The 20,651-nt window shown below is 46.4% G+C and overlaps 1 long non-coding RNA gene across 1 annotated transcript in view; it reads left to right on the top strand.

Annotated features, from left to right (window-relative positions):
* Positions 1-3,048: 3,048 nt before the first annotated feature.
* Positions 3,049-20,651, top strand: part of LOC141133175 (uncharacterized) — a 52,328-nt gene continuing 34,725 nt past the window's right edge. The window contains exon 1 of the long non-coding RNA XR_012243016.1: positions 3,049-3,200. This is a non-coding gene — a long non-coding RNA (uncharacterized lncRNA). The remainder of the gene's footprint in view (positions 3,201-20,651) is intronic.

Here is a 20,651-nt window from a genome sequence, read left to right as displayed (position 1 = left end):
GTATATTTATTGGTTTGCGCAAAAGTTATAGCGCCTACAAACTAGGGTACATTTTCTGGAATTTACACAGCCTTTAATTTATGACTGCTATGTCGTTTCTTGAGGTGCTAAAATGGCAGGGCAGTACAAAATCCCCACAAATGACCCCATTTTGGAAAGTAGACACCCCAAGGAAATTGCTGAGAGGCATGTTGAGCCCATTATATATTCATTTTTTTTTGTCCCAAGTGATTGAATAATGACAAAAAAAAAAAAAATTACAAAAAGTTGTCACTAAATGATATATTGCTCACACAGGCCATGGGCATATGTGGAATTGCACCCCAAAATACATTTAGCTGCTTCTCCTGAGTATGGGGATACCACATGTGTGGGACTTTTTGGGAGCCTAGCCGCGTACGGGGCCCCGAAAACCAATCACTGCCTTCAGGATTTCTAAGGGCGTACATTTTTGATTTTACTCCTCACTACCTATCACAGTTTTGAAGGCCATAAAATGCCCAGATGGCATAAAACCCCCCCAAATGACCCCATTTTGGAAAGTAGACACCCCAAGCTATTTGCTTAGAGGCATGTTGAGTCCATGGAATGTTTTATATTTTGACACAAGTTGCGGGAAAGTGACAAATTTTTTTTTTTTGCACAAAGTTGTCACTAAATGATATATTGCTCACACAGGCCATGGGCATATGTGGAATTGCACCCCAAAATACATTTAGCTACTTCCCCTGAGTACGGGGATACCACATGTGTGGGACTTTTTGGGAGCCTAGCTGCGTACGGGGCCCCGAAAACCAATCAACGCCTTCAGGATTTCTAAGGGTGTAAATTTTTGATTTCACTCTTCACTGCCTATCACAGTTTCGGAGGCCATGGAATGCCCAGGTGGCACAAAACCCCCCCAAATGACCCCATTTTGGAAAGTAAACACCCCAAGCTATTTGCTGAGAGGCATGGTGAGTATTTTGCAGCTCTCATTTGTTTTTGAAAATAAAGAAAGACAAGAAAAATTTTTTTTTTTTTTCTTTTTTCAATTTTCAAAACTTTGTGACAAAAAGTGAGGTCTGCAAAATTCTCACTATACCTCTCAGCAAATAGCTTGGGATGTCTACTTTCCAAAATGGGGTCATTTGGGGGTTTTTTTTGCCACCTGGGCATTCCATGGCCTCCGAAACTGTGATAGGCAGTGAAGAGTGAAATCAAAAATTTACGCCCTTAGAAAGCCTGAAGGCGGTGCTTGGTTTTCGGGGTCCTGTACGCGGCTAGGCTCCCAAAAAGTCTCACATATGTGGTATCCCCGTACTCAGGAGAAGCAACAGAATGTATTTTGGGGTGTAATTTCACATATTCCCATGGCATGTTTGAGCAATATATCATTTAGTGACAACTTTGTGCAAAAAAAAAAAAAAAAAAATTGTCTCTTTCCCGCAACTTGTGTCACAATATAAAATATTCCATGGACTCGACATGACTCTCAGCAAATAGCTTGGGGTGTCTACTTTTCAAAATGGGGTCATTTGGGGGGGTTTGAACTGTCCTGGCATTTTATGCACAAAATTTAGAAGCTTATGTCACACATCACCCACTCTTCTAACCACTTGAAGACAAAGCCCTTTCTGACACTTTTTGATTACATGAAAAAATTATTTTTTTTTGCAAGAAAATTACTTTGAACCCCCACACATTATATATTTTTTTTAAAGCAAATGCCCTACAGATTAAAATGGTGGGTGTTTCATTTTTTTTTTCACACAGTATTTGCGCAGCGATTTTTCAAACGCATTTTTTGGGGAAAAAACACACTTTTTTAAATTTGAATGCACTAAAACACACTATATTGCCCAAATGTTTGATGAGATAAAAAAGATGATCTTAGGCCGAGTACATGGATACCAAACATGACATGCTTTAAAATTGCGCACAAACGTGCAGTGGCGACAAACTAAATACATTTTTAAAAGCCTTTAAAAGAACTTTACAGGTTACCACTTTAGATTTACAGAGGAGGTCTACTGCTAAAATTACTGCCCTCAATCTGACCTTCGCGGTGATACCTCACATGCATGGTGCAATTGCTGTTTACATTTGACGCCAGACCGACGCTTGCGTTCGCCTTAGCGCAAGAGCAGGGGGGACAGGGGTGCTTTTTTTTTTTTTTTTTTTTTTTCTTTATTATTTTTTTGCTTTTTTATCTTATTTTTAAACTGTTCCTTTCATTTTTTTTTTTAATCATTTTTATTGTTATCTCAGGGAATGTAAATATCCCCTATCATAGCAATAGGTAGTGACAGGTACTCTTTTTTGAAAAAATTGGGGTCTATTAGACCCTAGATTTCTCCTCTGCCCTCAAAGCATCTGACCACACCAAGATCGGTGTGATAAAATGCTTTCCCAAGTTCCCAATGGCGCTGTTTACATCCGGCGAAATCTAACTCATAAAATGCTCGTAGCTTCTGGTTTCTTAGGCCATAGAGATGTTTGGAGCCACTCTGGTCTCTGATCAGCTCTATGGTCAGCTGGCTGAATCACCGGCTGCATTCTCAGGTTTCCTGTTGAGACAGGAGAGCCAGAGAAAAACACGGAAGACGGTGGGGGGGGGGCATTCCCTCCCACTGCTTGTAAAAGCAGTCTAGAGGCTAAATAGCCGCTAGGATTGCTTTTACATGAAAGCCGACCGCTGGCTGAAAAGAATGATACCAAGATGATACCTAAACCTGCAGGCATCATTCTGGTACAGAGCCGTTGCTAGGGGGGTGCGGGGGGTGCGGTCCGCACCGGGTGACACCCGCTAGAGGGGTGACACCCTCCCGACGGTGTGGAAAGCACTGTTTTTTTTTTTTTTTAATGAGCTGACCCGTTCACCCCGCACTCTGCAGCCTGCCGGGTTGAAACAACACACACCTCCAGCGCCGTGGCGGCGCTTGGTATGTCAGTGTGTGAGCGTGCTGCGTGTCCTCTTTCCTCCTCCTCCTACTGAGCCAGCCTGTTACTGTCTACACACACTACCATCTCCGCCCGGGCGGCGCGGCAGCTGTACGTTGTGAAGCTGCCCTCTGCTCTTCTCTCCACTGGCACTGAACATGAACACTCGATCCGGGCACACACCCAACACATGCCATTCCCACAGACAAAGCCTCAAGCTCTGCTGTCTGTGTCTCCAGTGAGGATGGCAGAGCCGGCTGTGTGCGATCCGGGGCAAGGTGAGGAGGGGGGAGTCTCGTCCCTCTCTGTGTCTCACCCCCCTCTCTCAACCACCCTCTCTCTCTCACCCCCCTCTCTGTCAACCCCACTTTCCTCTCTCACCCCCTCTCTGTCACTCCCCACCCCCCCTCTCTCTCTCTCTCATCCCCCTCTCTGGCACCCCCCCTCTCTCTCTATCTATCTCTCAACCCCACCCCCCTTACCCCCTCTCTGTCACCCCCGCCCTCCTCTCTTTCTATCTCTCACCTCCCACCCCCTCTCTCTATCACCCCATCTCTCTTTCACCCCTCACTCACCCTCAACCCCTCTCACCCCATCTCCCTCTCTCTCACCCCTTCTCTCTCTCTCTCAGACCCCTGCCTCTCTCTCTCTCACCCCTTCTCTCTCACCCCTTCTCTCTCTCTTTCACCCCTTCTCTCTCTCTCTCACTCCTTTTCTCTCTCTCTCTCTCTCTCTCACCCCTTCTCTCTCTCTCTCTCTCACCCCTTCTCTCTCTCTCTCACCCCTTCTCTCTCTCTCTCTCTCTCACCCCTTCTCTCTCTCTCTCACCCCTTCTCTCTCTCTCTCTCACCCCTTCTCTGTCTCTCTCTCTCTCTCTCTCACCCCTTCTCTCTCTCTCTCTCTCTCTCACCCCTTCTCTCTCTCTCTCACCCCTTCTCTCTCTCTCTCTCACCCCTTCTCTCTCTCTCTCACCCCTTCTCTCTCTCTCTCTCTCTCTCTCTCTCTCTCACCCCTTCTCTCTCTCTCTCTCTCTCTCTCTCACCCCTTCTCTCTCACCCCTTCTCTCTCTCTCTTTCTCACCCCTTCTCTCTCTCGCTCTCTCTCTCTCACCCCTTCTCTCTCTCTCTCACCCCTTCTCTCTCTCTCTCACCCCTTCTCTCTCTCTCTCAGACCCCTGCCTCTCTCCCCACTTTCTCTATCTCTCTCCTACTTTCCCATCTACCCCTCTCTCTCCCTCCTGTTCCTATCTCTCCTACCACTCCCCCCTTCTGTCTCTATCCCTCCAACCCCTCTTTCCCTCTTAGGGCTAATTCACACTGAAACAGCATGAAATCGCAGAGCAATTTGGCACTTCAGCCACTCTGCATTGCAGGCTGCTAGGGGGCAGTGTGATGCACAATTCAGTGCGTCCTACTGCCCCCCCCCCCCCTTTTTTGTACAACCTTTGTTTGAAGTATACAAAATGTACATTTCATTCTCCACAATATCGGGCAGCACGCTGTCATCTCAGCTTCTCAGGAAAAAAAAGCATTCTGTCAGTAGATTTTCAATGTGTATAATAAAATTGTGGGGGGGTTGGCAACACTGTTGGGAGGGGGGCTTCAGCGTCCAGTGCCTATAGGCTCCTGCGATGTAAATCTGGCCCTGGAGAGAGAGGCGGGTAGGGGGAACAGGGACAAGTAAAGGGAGAGGAAGAAGAAGAGATAGAAAGAACAAGAAAGATGGATAGAGAGAGAGAGAAAAGGGGAAGAAGGGAGAACAGAGAGAAAACAGTAGGGTAAAAATATATTGGGAAGAGGTTATTGTGGGGGGGGGGGGTGACACCATGTTTTCTCGCACCAGGTGACACCAACCCTAGTGACGCCACTGTTCTGGTATAACCATTCAAAGCCATGAATTGCGTACCTGAAGACAAAAAAATGGTTAACAATAAAGCACAGTAAGCGGTAAAGTATAAAAAATTGCATACCTGCAAAACAAACATGATAAAACATAATAACAATAAAACATTGCAGAATAGAATACAGTAAAAAAGAGCAGAACAATAGAGAGAGAGAATAGAGAGAGAGAACAATAAAATGACAACTATTTTTTTTTTTATTTTATATTTTTGTATGTGTTTTTTTTTTTTTTTTTACACTTTTTTTTTGTAACTGTAACTTTTATAACTATAACCGGTTCCAGGTTCGGGTCTCTCAAAATGCGATGGCATCTTGGGAGACCCTGTGAAAGTGCGCCTAGTCTGTGCAATGCTGTACCCTACGCTAATACTCAACTAGTGTATGGTAGCGTTCAAAACATTCACCAATGCAAAGACCAGGATTGTCAGGACAGGAGGGACAATAATAGCGGGTGTCACGCCTATATCCGCGCTTGCTGCAGACACGACCTTTTTGGCGGGTTCGTTGGGTAGGGGTACTCGGGAGGACATAAAGAAAATGCCTCTCATGCAGCCGACTGCATTTGGTTGGGGATGTGAATGGGGGAAGTACGGGCGCTGCAGAAGTGGTGGGTTCCCAATTAGGATTGGCGAATGCAGCAGGAAGGGCACTATGGGCATGACGGGCCTGTGTTTGTCTTTTTGGTGGCAGCGGGACACTACTTGTGCTTGCCACCTCACCAGCTTGAACTGCACTTATGGGACTCGCCACGTCACCAAGTGTTACTGCAGTGCTGGTTTGACTATGACCGGGGTGTACTAGGCCGCTGGTGCTTGCCAGTTCACCAAAACGCTACCAAAAAAAGTGTTAGCGATCGCAGGGATCAGGCCTGACTCTGCAAATGCTGCAGTTATGCGTTTAGTGTTTTGTAAGTGACAGTGATCGATTGATACTGCACTTGGGTGGGCTGGGCTGGGCCGGGTGGAGGGGCAAAACGCAGGTGCTAGCAGGTATCTGGGCTGATCCCGCTAACACTGCGTTTGTGGGAACCCTAAACTGCTGGGGACGCCAGTATAGATCTGATCGGATCAGATATTGATCCGATCAGATACTATACCACTAAGGGAGGTGTACGGTGCGTGCGTGGGTGTTAGCGGTACTGGCGCTAACCTGACGCTGCCTGGGGCTGGTGCTTGCCAGTTCACCAAAATGCTACCAAGAAAACTGTTAGCGATCGCAGGGATCAGGCCTGACTCTGCGAACGCTGCAGTTATGCGTTTAGTGTTTTGTAAGTGACAGTGATCGATCGATACTGCACTTGGGTGGGCTGAGCCGGGCCGGGCGGAGGGGAAAAACGCAGGTGCTAGCAGGTATCTGGGCTGATCCCGCTAACACTGCGTTTTTGGGAACCCTAAACTGCTGGGGACGCTAGTATAGATCTGATCGGATCAGATATTGATGCGATCAGATACTATACCACTAAGGGAGGCGTATGCTGCGTGCGTGGGTGTTAGCGGTACTAGCGCTAATCTGACGCTGCCTGGGGCAACGCATATCACCGCCGGGCGATCAGGGGGCTAAACCTTTATTCGGTAATAAACGGCGGGTGCCCTGACACTATAAAAAATAAACGAACTAACCAGCGTCAACCGTAACACTTATACGGTGATCAGTGGTGAAAGGGTTAACTAGGGGGCAATCAAGGGGTTAAAACATTTATAAGATAGTATATGGGGGTCCCTGTCGCTATAAAACGCTGACGGCAAACCTAAATATTTACGTCCCTAACCAGCGTCACCAGCGACACTAATACAGCGATCAGAAAAATGATCGCTTAGCGACACTGGTGACGGGGGGTGATCAAGGGGTTAAAACTTTATTAGGGGGGGTTAGGGGGGTACCCTAGACCTACAGGGGGCTAACACTCACTGCCCTACCACTTCTAACTGTCACAAACTGAAACCATGCAGTAATCAGAAAAAAAAAAATACTGCTTGGTGTCAGTTTGACAGGGAGGGGGGAGGGGTGATTGGGGGGGATCGGGGGGCGATCGGGGGGGGATCGGGGGTGTAAAGTATGCCTGGCATGTTCTACTGTGTGTGTATGTGTTGTGCACTCACATGTCTTCTCTCCTCGGCGCCGGAACGGAAACTGCCGAGCCGAGGAGAGATGACATCACATCCTCTGCCTGTGTGAAACTACACACAGGCAGGGGAGGATTCTGATTGGCTGGGAGCGATCGCGAGGGGGGGGCCACGATCGGATGGCCTCCCCCTCGCCTCTCAACGCTCCCAGAGAAATGCCGACCGCCGCTGGGTACGGGTACGTGATTCTGCCTGCCCATGCCATTCTGCCGACGTATATCGGCGTTAGGCGGTCGGCAAGTGGTTAAATATGAGATCTGGGGTCAAAAAGTCCTCAGATCTCATATTTAGACTTTAATGCAAAAAAAAAAAAAAAGTCGTTTGAAAAAATGACACAAAAAAAATTGTGCCTTTAAGACAAATGGGCGGAGCTGACGTAATGATGTCGCTTCCGCCGACCTATGGTATGGAGACGGGTGGGGGCCATCTTAGCCTCACTCGTCTCCATACCTAAGAAGTGAGAGGACCCGATAGACTCCGCTGCTACTGACGGCTCCGGTAAGCGGCGGAGGGCGCGGGAGAGAGACGGGACGGGGTTCGGCACCTCTCCCGCTGCCGCTAACGGTGAATTTGCGGTGAACCTGCCGCAGAGACCACCATTATCATGTACAGAACCGCCGGCCCTAAAGGTGGATACCTTGGTTGTGGCAGCAGCTGCTGCCATTACCGAGATATCCATCTTCAAAGTAATGACGTATATATACAGTGGCCGGTCGGTAAGTGGGTAGTATGGTCTCCAAATACAGTGCTGGCTATGATTGCAGTCTGCTCCTGGCTATTGTATTCAAACAGCCGGAGTTCTGTCAAATTAGGCGACCCGTCAGAAATGGTAACGGAAGTGACGTTCCGTCGCCACCATCTTGCTACACCCCGCACTCCTCCACAGTAAGGACACACCGAGAAGGGGGCAGGTGGACATCTTGTTACACCCACCAGAGTTTTGCACTTTACAGTTATTTTTAAAAGTAAACAGAGCTTATATGGCCAAATACAGTATTATTATATGTTGAATTCTAAAATCAGTGTTCTGTCAGATTAGCAGGCATCTCAACCATGGAAGATGGGGATACAACAAACAGACAGGTAACACCGCTCCAGGTGAAAAAGATTCCTTCCTTAAAGCGGAGTTCCACACAAAAATGGAACTTCCGCTTTTTCGGAACCCTCCCCCCTGCCGGTGTCACATTTGGCACTTTTCAGGGGGGAGGGGGGGTGCAGATACCAGTCTAATGTCCCGTACACAAGGTCGATTTTTCCAACGGAAAATATGCGATCGGAGCGTGTTGTCGGACATTGCGACCGTGTGTGGGCTCCATCGGACTTTTTCCATCAGATTTTCCGACACACAAAGTTTGAGAGCAGGCTATAAAATTTTCCGACAACAAAATCCGATCGCATCAATTCCGACCGTGTGTGGCCAGTTCCGACGCACAAAGTGCCACGCATGCTCAGAAGAAATTCCGAGACGGAACAGCTCGGTCTGGTAAAATTAGCGTTCGGAATGGATACAGCACTTTCGTCACGCTGCAATGTTTTAAATTGTTTAATACAGTGCACTCTCTTCTTCTTTATAATGTGAAAAGAATGAAGTAGTTTTGCTGCTCATATTCACACACACTTCTCACAAACTTATTTCTTTATTATTTAGCGGGATTCCCTCAATATATTTTGATTTGTCACATCTGACCAAATTTCTATTTTGTTGTTTTATTTTTGTTTTGTATTTTTTTCAAGGCTGTTTTTATTTTTTTTTGGGTTTGTATTTTTTTCAAGGCTGTTTTTATTTTGTGTTCTTTTGTGTTTTACTCCCGAATATTTTTGTGTGTGTTTTGTGTGTCAAGTTACCACAACACCATTATTATCTTGTATTATTTAATCTCAAGGAGGTTGCTTGGTGTTGGTGTCCCTTGTTAATTTCACATTGTATATTAGAAATGTACCTGCCTCCTCACTAACAAACTGTCCTTTTTGAAGGAAAACACACATAGGCGAGTATAATTGAAACAAAAAATTCCTTTATTAAGGGCTCACAACTAAACAAAGAGGGAGGCAACGCTGGAGAAACAGCAGAAATTGGCAAAGCCTTTGACCCCCCAGGGCACACATCAATTATTTCCAGCCAAAATTGGTGGCCTGAGGATTCCATATCTAAGGGAGTGCAGTCTGGTCCAGAAGTCCCAGAGATCCGGAAAGCAGCAGATGACATCTGTGTCCCCAGGCTGTGGTCATACAAGAGACTGCATCTTTGGCCAGACCAGACTGAACCCAGGGTCATCACTCTCTGGTCTTCCTTCCACGCTTCCTTCCACGCTGTGGCTCTGGTGTTGGAGATGTGGCAGCAGGAGGAGGAGGAGGATGGGCCAACTGGGTGTGATTTCGCCACTCACCCCCTTACTTAGGACTTTATACAGAAGGTCCTCACACAGCTTGCATTGACCCTCCTGCATGGCCTGCAGTTTGGTGGCAGCCATGCAGGCAAAGGCCTCTTCAGGTGTGGGGGTGGCTCTGAGGGATGCAGAAGCCTCCTGAATGAGCCTGAGCGCTGAATCCTGAACGTGACTCCCCTTCCTGGGATTTTGTATGGAAGGCGGAGGGGAGGAACCTGCGATTCGGTCAGGCTCCGACTGGGCCCAGGCTTCTCCTGGCTGCCACTTAGCCCCGCCTCCTCCTGGCTGCCACATTCCACAGCCTCCTCCTGGCTGAGGTCTTCCTGTGTATGAAAAAGGGACATCGATATAGTTTTTTATTCATCAATCACACACAATTTTCACCTCATGATTGTTGCAAATTGAATGTTAACAAATAGAAAAGACTATCATTCTGAGCCCAGCATTTTTCAGTCTTGTCCCAATTATTTTTCAAAACTACTGTCTATTGATATGTAAAACACTTTCTTAAATCAGCAATTAGTGATCAATAATAACATCTAGTAAACATCATTTCTTTATTGACCAGAAATCTGTAGAAGAATGCTATACCTGACTCCATCTGGGCTCCTCCACCTCTTCTTGGCTGGAAGTCCCAGGTTGGACATCGGAAGCCTCAGCTGGGGTGGAAGGAAGAGTGGAAGGAAGGGTTGAGAGGGATTCCCTGACTCCAGTCTGGTCCAACAGAAATCGCAGTCTCTCATAGTACCACAGTCTGGGGACATAAATGTCATCTGCTCCAGCTCCTAAACTCTGGGAATCCGTGACCTTCTTGCGCTCCCTAAGATATGTGCTCCTCAGGCCACCTATTTTGGCTTTTAAATAGGGGATGGTTGCTGTGGGGACCACCGGCGTCACCAACTCTAGCAGTTTCTCCAGCGCTGTCTGCCTCTTTTGTTTATGATTAGAATGTTGGCGTTTCACCTGCCACAGACAGGGCTGCTCCCTGTATTTGTCTATGAACAGGGGGAGGAAGTTTTGGTCATTGAAGCCATCCATTTTATCTGCAAGACACAACACAAGACAAACCCTAATGTCAGGCAAAACTTTCCTAATCTTGTTACAATATAGGCCTCAATGTAGAAGCAGTATAGGCCCAAGTTTAGATCTTACCTTCGTTATCACGATCGGCGCCTCTGATACTCCTTCCTCCGCTCACAGATCGTACGTACTACGCACGCGTGTTACGCTTTATACACACTGCGCATGCGTGTAACTCCGCCCGCCCCTGACGTTCTTTCTAGTGTATTTCCCGCCCCTTTCGTTCGGCACAGTGGGTAATGAGCACAGCAGGTGTGTGCTAATTACAGCAACGAGGAGGAGGGGGAGGAAAGCCCGGAGCCAGAAACGTCTGGATCCAGAAGGAGAAGATTTAAGGCATCAAATATGTCCTTTGGGGAGATGTTGGACATCCTGAAGAAGGCCGACTATGACGGGAAGTATGGACCTTATCCCAACCCCAATGTCAGAAAGGCCAAGATCATGGCGAAAGTGGTCAAAAGTCTGCACCGGAATTTCGGGGTAAGACGATCAGCTCAGGAAGCGGTGGTCGGACCTAAAATTAAGAGAGCACGAGCAGTACAGAAAGATCCGGAGAGTGCTGCAAAAAAGTAAGTAGTTGTCCTGTGTTCTTATTCTTTATTTTTATTACGTTCATGCTGCTCCATGTGCTTTTCTTAACTGTTGTCCAGTTTAAAATGGCAACTTTCATGTTCATGGGCACATTATTCGTTCGTATCAAACATTGTTCGTTCGGCCTAGAAAACACCATGGTTTTGGCCACATGCATTTGGCCACATTTTTAAGGGCCTTCTTGTCTGAAACTAATTTAGTTGGGTAGATGGGTTTGTAACTAGAATTCTGTGTAAGGAGAGGACACTCAGCAGCAGTTTTCACATCTGGACTCTGTAGCACTAGTGTGGGACACAAGAACACCCTTTTTATTAGGGGGCCCACACAGGTGCTCCAGTGTATACTATAGGGGTCTCCATATGTGAAGCTTGTATAAGATAGGTAAAGTATTCAAGCTTGACAAAGGACAAGAAAAATGCTACATCTTGGAACTCTGGCCACAAACAAAATTGTACCCCATTTCCAAACAATGTTTTATATTTATAGTTCTGCCATCAAATATCTGTGTGCTAAGTATACCATTTTTTTTTTACATAGGGGAGAAAAGACTCGGAGGACACCCCTCATCCGAGGAGACCAGAGACCCCCCACCTATGGAAGAAGGGGAAATCCACCCAAGACAAACAGAGCAGGAGGAGGAAGACGTGGTGGAAATTGGCACCACAACAGGTGAGTGTCTGCAACCACAGGCTCAGGTAAGAGATGGATGCCGGCATATTTATAATACATGGTGTTTTTTGGTTTCTATCTTTTTAGGTGATCGTGATGTTGTGGATCCAGATCCTTTCACCTCGGAAAGTGCACAGATCCTGATCAGGGAGATCATGGGGTGTAATAGGGACTTGGAAAACATCAAGAAAAACATCAATGATGTTCTTCAAAAAAAATGAGAACATCATTGATGTCTTAGGGAGAGTTTAAAACCCCTCCAAATCCCTTTGTTTTTTGGTGTGCTACAATTTTTTTACATTTTTTGTCAAGTTCTAGAAAAGCCAAATTTTGAAGAGGCACACAGTGTGTCAACATGTGCTATCTGCCATCACGGGAGATCAATGGACGCGTTTTGGGGGTGCAACCCCTTCCTCAATAATAAAGTAGCTGAGAGGAAGGGGTTGCACCCCCAAAACACGTCTCTTGATCCCCCATGATGGCAGGTAGCACATGTTGACATTCGGCTATTTGTGTGCATCTTCAAAATTTGGCTTTTCCTGGGGTGACTTCACCCCATCTGAACGCAATATCAAACACAATTTGTAAATACTCATGTCTGATATTGCCTTCAAGTTCTACCAAATGTGAACTTTGTAAATTCAAGATTTGTGTCTTTCTTGTTGGTTTTAAACATGCCTGTTTTATCTTAAATGGACATTTCTACTTTTTCTAATGTGACCCCAAAAATTGTTATACAACAAACATGTTGGTTTGTTTTAAAAACCTTTTCTAAATGCACTTGTGATTGTGCAAGTATTAAAAAGATTGTAAATCAAGAATGTGTGGATTATTGTCTCAACGCTACAACACTTTTGTGGTGCTCTAATTGCTGTTTTCTGTGACAATGGGTGTTATTTCCTAAGGGCAAATTCACATTGCACTACAAGTGCAGTTTCAAGTGCACTTGTAGTGCAAAGTGTCTTTGCCTTTAGTAAATAACACCCAACAGTGCTTTGTAATGTTACACAATCACGCCATTTTGAGGACTCATCACATTTCTCTCAGGGTCAGCTAAAACAAACACAAGCAGTAAATGTCACCAAAGATTTGATTTTTTTTGAAAAAGGTTTTAGACATTGTCTGGCATATTGATAGCCCCCCTACCCGCAAAGAATTCAAGGTATCTTAGCCGGACATCACGGGCACTCAGGGGGGGCAAGCCAGGACGGCCACTTTCAAGCACCGTCAGGGTTGGTTCATTTTGAATTCTGGCCTCAGGCCCAACTGAGCCAGCATAGTTGGCAGAATGTTGCCATAAAAAGTTGTGTAGAACACAGCACGCCAGGATAATGTGATTCAGTTTGTACTCCGCCATATGTATGGGTGTAAGAAATAGGCGGAACCAGCTGGCCATGATCCCAAACGTGTTCTCCACCACTCTTCTGGCTCTGGCCAGCCTGTAATTAAAAACCCTCTGGTCCGGGGTGAGGGTCCTCATTGGGAATGGCCGCATAAGATGGTCCCCCAGCGCAAATGCTTCATCCGCAACAAAGACGAATGGGAGTCCTTCCACATTGTCTTCTGGAGGTGGCAAGTCCATGCTGCCATTCTGGAGACGCCTGTAGAACTCGATCTGGGTGATGACTCCACCATCAGACATCCGGCCATTCTTCCCCACGTCCACATACAGGAACTCATAAGTAGCCTACACCACCGCCAACATCACAATACTATTGAACCCCTTGTAGTTGTAATAGTACGACCCCGAGTTGGGTGGTGGGACGATGTGGACATGTTTCCCATCAATTGCCCCTCCGCAGCTAGGAAAGTCCCACCACTGGGCAAAGTGGGAGGCCACAGTCTGCCATTCCTGTGGCGTAGAAGGAAACTCTGGAGTCAAAACAAAAAAAAAAATTAGTCATTTTGCACATAAAAACAGGGAACGCAGATTACACACAAACATTCTTGGCCAACATCAAGATAACATTTTTGGGAGGGAGTTTTTAAAGACCAAAGTATAAGGTACACCTATCATATTCCCCCTCCCCCCCACCCTCTCATGGGCCATTTCTAACATTATGGGGGGGGGAGCTCTAGGACAGGTAACCCTCTCCACTTCATTGAGAGATGAATGCCTAAATAATGGGTATTACTTTGGCCAGCCCCTCCTTAGTTACACTATTGACAGCCCACTGGACAGATAAGAAGTGTCATAATACAAAGATATAAATACACATTGTACACATTTGAGCACATTTGAGCACATTTGGAAATTCTGCTATTACCTATCAAGATAATAATAGTATACAAAAACTTTAAACAGTACCATTTGAAAGTATACAGGTAGGCCCTTGCTTTGGGGAATTCAAAGGGTGCTGCGCTTGGTTCTGAACTCGCCTTTTCTAGTCTAGTCTACGTCACCGAATTCTTGGTGATCGGAAATTCCGACAACTTTGTGCGACCGTGTGTACGCAAAACAAGTTTGAGCCAACATCCGTCGGAAAAAATCCATGGATTTTGTTGTCGGAATGTCCGATCAATGTCCGATCGTGTGTACGGGGCATAAGGCAGGTATTTGCACCCACTTCCGGGCATAGTCTCCCGCGGGAGTCTAACAAAGTATTGGTAACTGTAAGCGCAAACAGACAAGTCCATATATAACAGGAGATATAAAGGGCTGAGCAACTTAGTCCATAGGGGATAGGCTGGAAGTTCAAGGGTTAAGTGGTAACCGGTAATGTAATGGTTAAAGTAGGTTGGTAGGCTACTGGTTCCTTCTCTACCCCTCCCGTGGGGGTCTACGCCTCTTCCCGTCCCCCCGTGCTATCTGCTGGGACACACACGGGTCCCAGAGACAGCAGGGACCATTCGGATTGCGCAGCGCGACTCGCGCATGTGCAGTAGGGAACCAAGAAGTGAAGCCGCAAGGCTTCACTTCCTGATTCCCTTACCGAAGATGGCGGCGGCAGCACCCCAGAGCCCACCCTTTTTTTAAGCCTAATAAAGCCTCAGTCTCTAATCATGTGCTTCAAAAAAAAAACCATTGTAATTTATGCATCCTGCACCCCGCATGTAGATTAGGGGGCCAGGAGCCCTACATTACAGGCCACCACTGAACGGATTGTGTTCGAAATTCTTTATATAGCCCTATGGAACAGACCACATGGGTTTTATCTGTTGCAAATTCTTTATCTGAGCCCTTTAGGGCTCTAAAGGAACACATGGAGAGAGAATCTGCAACTAAGAGGACCTTTCAAGCCATGCTGGAACTTACCACCATCCCTGTGGGGTTACATGCGTTTATGACCTTCTGTAATACGGAGGTCCACCTTATCTGGTAGGCGCAATTTGGCTTATGTGGTGGAGGATACTGTCACTTATTCATTAGTGGAAGAATTAATTTACCTTCCTTCACGAGGGATCTTGTCTTTCTCCATCTGTCTGGATGTAGGAGCCCCTATCCATTTGGTTTGGACATTTTTCTTCTTTTAATTGTTACGCTGCACTAATAGATCTGTAATAGGCTTATGTGATTACCTATAGTGTTCAGCCTGCATTTTTCTGTACTCTTGTATTTGTTTGCACTGATTGTTCCCCTTTTTTTAGATAAAATAAGATTATAAGTATTTTTTTAGTAGTATGTACATGCATATTGACAAACATAGAAATCTTTTTTTGTTTGTCATATGCATTTTTTCTTTATGCACTTTCTCCATATGCATTTTTTTGTGCAACTTTTCTACTATACTCCTTCTCTATGGGTTTTATAGAGTATTGATAGGTATGCAGGTATTTTCTTATGATATAGGTTTTTAATAATTCATTAATATTAGATCCTTTTATATATATATATATATATATATATATATATATATATATATATATATATATGCCTCACCGAGAACTCCACTGTAGTCCACTCACCGACCTTCTTCTGCCCCAAGTCCATGATGGAGAACTCTAACTGGACATACGTTCCGGCAGCTTCTCCAGCCCCTCTGTTCCAGAACACTTCATCCATGACCATGTAAAGATGAAGCTCCCTCCCAGCTTTCCCGGGCTCCTCCGCTAGGCCGCCCCCCCCAGATGGTGATGGAGCCCCTGCTGCTGCCTAGTACTCTATTCTCCACATTTCCCAGCCGACAACTCCTCCCCCAGTGGGCTGTTACCCAAGCTTATATGGGAGGCCTGCCTCCTGCCAATTCCAGTTGGGGATTGATCAGAGCTCCTCTCATGAGCTGCCTGCCACTCCAGTCCTAGGCCCTCCCCCTCTTCCAGATCATTCTTCCTGGAAGCAGAGGAGGCGCCTCAGAACTAAAGCACAGGTGGTCACACCCACTGCTGCACTAACCATTCCCTGCCCCCCAGATCAAAACAGACAGGCCTAGCCTGAAGCATAGGCCTGCCCAAATTTACCTGAACTGAAGTCTTCACTCTAGCACCTACCTATGGTAGAGGGTGCTACACAATGTTTTCTAAATTCACACAGTGTAAGTTCCTGAATTTATCCTACTATCAGTCTGTTGTAATTCCCTGAACAGCAGAGCTCACACTAGGAGAGGAAGAAGCAGCAGAAGAAGCCAATTAGTATGTGCTTTAGCTATCATGAGGCAACAAAGAGCATGCTGATAGGAGGAGAGAAGTTACAGAGAGACAGAGAGACACAAGCTCATCAATGACTTCTCCTGTAGACCTGTAAGACCTATAAGTCCCAGTTTACACTTGGTGTTTGAGGAGGGGGTTAAGCTGCAGTTTTAATGCCCCCCAACCACCCACGTAAGCTGCAAAGGCAGCCATATGGAGATTTACAAGAAATGGAGAAATGACCCCCCCTACTGCACTGATCAGGCAGTGCTATGGTGTAGGTGCTGGTAGTTAAAACAGGCGGCGAGGAAGCAAAATAATGCTTTCTCACCTCCTATCAAATGCCCTCTGAAAAATGATTTCAGAGGGCCACCACAAATGTAAACCAGCCCTAAGTGTTATGCAACTGCAACAAAGAAAAATAAGGTCCCCTTACCTGCCAGACAGGGTTGTGTTGTGTAGCAGAGCTGTGTAAACCTCAGAACTCAGTGGACAAAAATGCAAAAACCTTTGGTAGGTAAAAATACTCCCATAGATATATTGCTTCTGTGTGTAGCACTGACCTCCTCCGAAGCTGGTGGGTTAGAGGGGGGTTGTATCCTTTCTACTGGTCATCTGGCCTACGCATGGGCGTCCGCAGAACTTTTTCAGGGGGGGGCATAATTTTAGGGTCACCCATGCACTGCCCCTTTTCGGCAATGTCATTATCACATTATCATGGTCAGAGACTGCAGATGTAGTACAGTCCCTAAGATAAGTAATGGATAATGGCCAACAGGCCTTTTTACTAGACCCAGCGAAACAACAGCAGTGATTACTCCAGCTGGATGATCGCTCACTCTGGGTTCCCCGGGGGCGACTCTGGTCAGTAGTGTAGCATGTCTGTACCCTGGTAGTGGCTCAGTCTTTCTCTCTCTGGTGGTGCTGGGCAGCGTGGCTCTCTCTCTGGTGGCGCTGGGCAGCATGGCTCTCTCTCTGGTGGCGCTGGGCAGCATGGCTCTCTCTCTGGCTTCCGTCCAGTATACTCCTCGTTCTTTGTCCTGTAGCACTCTCTCCCTCAGCTTTTTTCCAGGCTGCAGTCTCTCAATCTCTCTCTTGATCGAGCTGTAGCCTCCTCCTTGTGAAAAATGGGGCCGCCAATCTTTGGGACTACACGTCCCATGATGCTCTCCTCTCCTAGTCTCCTTTGATTGGCTCTCAGTTATGGCCAATAGGGAAGGAACGGAGTGGGCAGGAAGCTGGGCGGGGAACCTGGTGAGAGCTGCCGTCTCTTCTCCCTGACAGGAGAAAGGGGGGCAAGCGGGGGAAACCTCTGATAGAAACCTCTGATAGCTCGCCATTCTCCTGTCACAGCACCGCCGAGTTCTCTGCTGGACTGAGCAATGGAAAAAAGCCTGAAGTCAGATTACACTGATGGGTGGGCTTGACAGCAACTTGATGGTGTCACCCCACTGGCAGGTGGCACCCGGGTGCAGGCTGGCCGCACCCCGATAGCGACGCAACTGTACTGAATTTAAGATCAGATTCCTGATTCCGGGGGGGAGCACTTGACCCCCCTTGCCCCTACCTGCAAATGCCCATGGGCCTACGGCTGCCCCAAAACACTCAATGAACCTCCATTGTTGACCAAATAACAGATATCCATTCCGTCAATCATCATTTGCAAAATTTATTGACTCAGTGTCCAAGGGAGAGAGGGTTAGTAGCAAAAAATCCCTCTGCTCAATAGTATCTGGTATTATCTTTACATCTGCCACAGGCTAATGTAAAACTGGGTGGGCCAGTCAAAGAGCTTTCTTGATATATCTTGAAATAATATCTTCAGCCCCTCTCACAGGCTGGTAGTGGACCTCTAAACTGCGACCAGCAATTTATAATAGCAGCTAAGACTGGCAATAGACTAAGCAGAATTCTTGTGAATGTGCTCCCCTTAAAGTGTTACTAAACCCACAACAGTAAAATCAGTGTCTATATGCAGTAATGCATGCTTGTTATACTCACTGTAGAACCTAAAGGGTTAATCCTCTGCATTTTGTAAAAAGACTGTTTTATCCTGTCTTCTCTGACCCTCCCCTTCTTTTACTGTTCCCAATCCATCTGCTGATAGAACAGAGCCTTGGAAAAACTTTGCACATGCTTAGTTTTAGTGTGTATTGCTAGAGAGTTTTTTTTTTTTGGGGAGGATGCATGTGATCAGCACAGGGCCAATCATCACTGTCCAAACAGAAAGTCAGAGGTCATGCAGCCTCATAGGACAGTCAGATGAGAACGAAAGCTCCTCCTACAGGCTATAACCAGTGCACAGCCAGACACTGATAGAAGTCACAAGACTGCTCTAACTGCTGATAAGAAAAGGTATTTAGCAGTTTATATTTGCTAAAATAATTGCATTTCCATGTTCTGTGTATTTTTGGGAGACCAGATATAGTGAATGCAGGGTCCTGGGTTTAGTAACACTTTAACCCCTTCCCGACCAGCTGCCGCAGTTATACTGCGGCAGGTTGGCTCCCCTGCGTGAGCCGTCGTAGCTGTACGTCGGCTCTTTAAGATACTCTAGCATGTCCCTGGAGCCGATGCGCGTGCCCGGTAGTCGCGATGACCTCCAGGCATCCGAGATCGCTCGTGACAGAGCGAGAACCGGGATCTGTATGTGTAAACACACAAATCCCGGTTCTGTCAGGGGAGAGGAGACAGATCATGTGTTCATACTAAGTAGGAACAACAATCTGTTTCCTCCTCTAGTCAGCCACATTCCCCACACAGTTAGAACACATCTAGGGAACACATTTAACCCCTTGATCGCCCCCTAGTGTTAACCCCTTCCTTGCCAGTGACATTTATACAGTAATCAGTGGCTACTTTTATCTCTGATCGCTGTATAAATGTCAATGGTCCCAAAAAAGTGTCAAAAGTGTCTGATCTGTCCGCCGCAATGTCGCAGTTCCGATAAAAATCGCAGATTACCGCCATTACTAGTAAAACAAATAATAATAATAAAAATATCATTAATCTATCCCCTATTTTGTAGACGCTATAACTTTTGTGCAAACCAATCAATATATGCTTATTGATATTTTTTTAACCAAAAATATGTAGAAGAATAAATATCAGCCTAATCTGAGGAAGAAATTTGTTTTTTAACCACTTGCCTACAGGGCACTTACACCCCCTTTCTGCCCAGGCCATTTTTCAGCTGTACCCAGATGAAATTTTTATCATCTTCTTTACACAAATAGAGCTTTCTCTTGGTAATTTTTCTCCACTGATGTGCGCTGATGAGGCGGCACTGATGGGTACTGATAGGCTGAACTGGTGGGCATTGATGAGGTGGCACTTATGGGCACTGATGAGGCGGCACTTATGGGCACTGATTAGGTGGCACTGATGAGGGGGCACTAATATGCCGCACTTATGGGCACTGATATGTGGCACTGATGGGCAGTGTTAGGTGGCACTGATGGGCACTAATAGGCGGCACTGGTGGCCACTGATAGGCGGCACTGGTGGGTGCTGTTAGGCAGCACCGGTGGGCACTGATAGGCAGCACTGATAGGCAGTACTGATGGGCATTGATGCGTGGCACCGATGGGCGACACTGATGGACATTGATGGACAGCAGTGATGGGCATTGATGGGCAGCTCTGATATGCGGCACTGATAGCCAGCACTAACTGGCATCGCTAATGTGCACTGATTGGTGGCACTTGTGGGCAGTGGTGGGCACTGATTGCTGGCACTGGTGGGCACTGATTGCTGGCACTGGTGGGCAATGGTGTGCACTGATTGGTGACACTGTAAGTGCTATATTGTAATCAGGGCACTGATGATCAGTGGCCTGATTACATGCCTAGATGTCCCCCTGCGTGTCCCCCTGCGTGGAGATGCCGCTAATCGGCTCTCCTCGCCACACACTTTGTCAGGGTGAGGCGAGGAGGGCCGATTACTAGCATCTCCGTGTTTACATGTGACCGGCTGTGATTGGGCACAGCCGATCACACGGTTACCCACTTCAGCCCCGGAAGGATTTACCCCCTTCCTGACCAGAGCACTTTTTACAATTTGGCACTGTGTCGCTTTAACTGCTAATTGCGCGGTCATGCAATGCTGTACCCAAACAAAATTTGCGTCCTTTTCTTCCAACAAATAGAGCTTTCTTTTGATGGTATTTGATCACCTCTGTGGTTTTTATTTTTTGCGATATAAATGGAAAAAGACCGAAAATTTTGAAAAAAAATGATATTTTCTACTTTTTGTTATAAAAAAAATCCAATAAACTCAATTTTAGTCATACATTTAGGCCAAAATGTATTCGGCCACATGTCTTTGGTAAAAAAAATGTCAATAAGCCTATAATTATTGGTTCGCGCAAAAGTTATAGCTTCTACAAACTAGGGTACATTTTCTGGAATTTA

This window comes from Aquarana catesbeiana, linkage group LG03 (assembly GCF_042186555.1).
Source record: "Aquarana catesbeiana isolate 2022-GZ linkage group LG03, ASM4218655v1, whole genome shotgun sequence".
NCBI lineage: Eukaryota > Metazoa > Chordata > Amphibia > Anura > Ranidae > Aquarana > Aquarana catesbeiana.
Note: the sequence above shows the minus strand (reverse complement) of the source record. Positions and strands in the feature narration are given on the sequence as shown.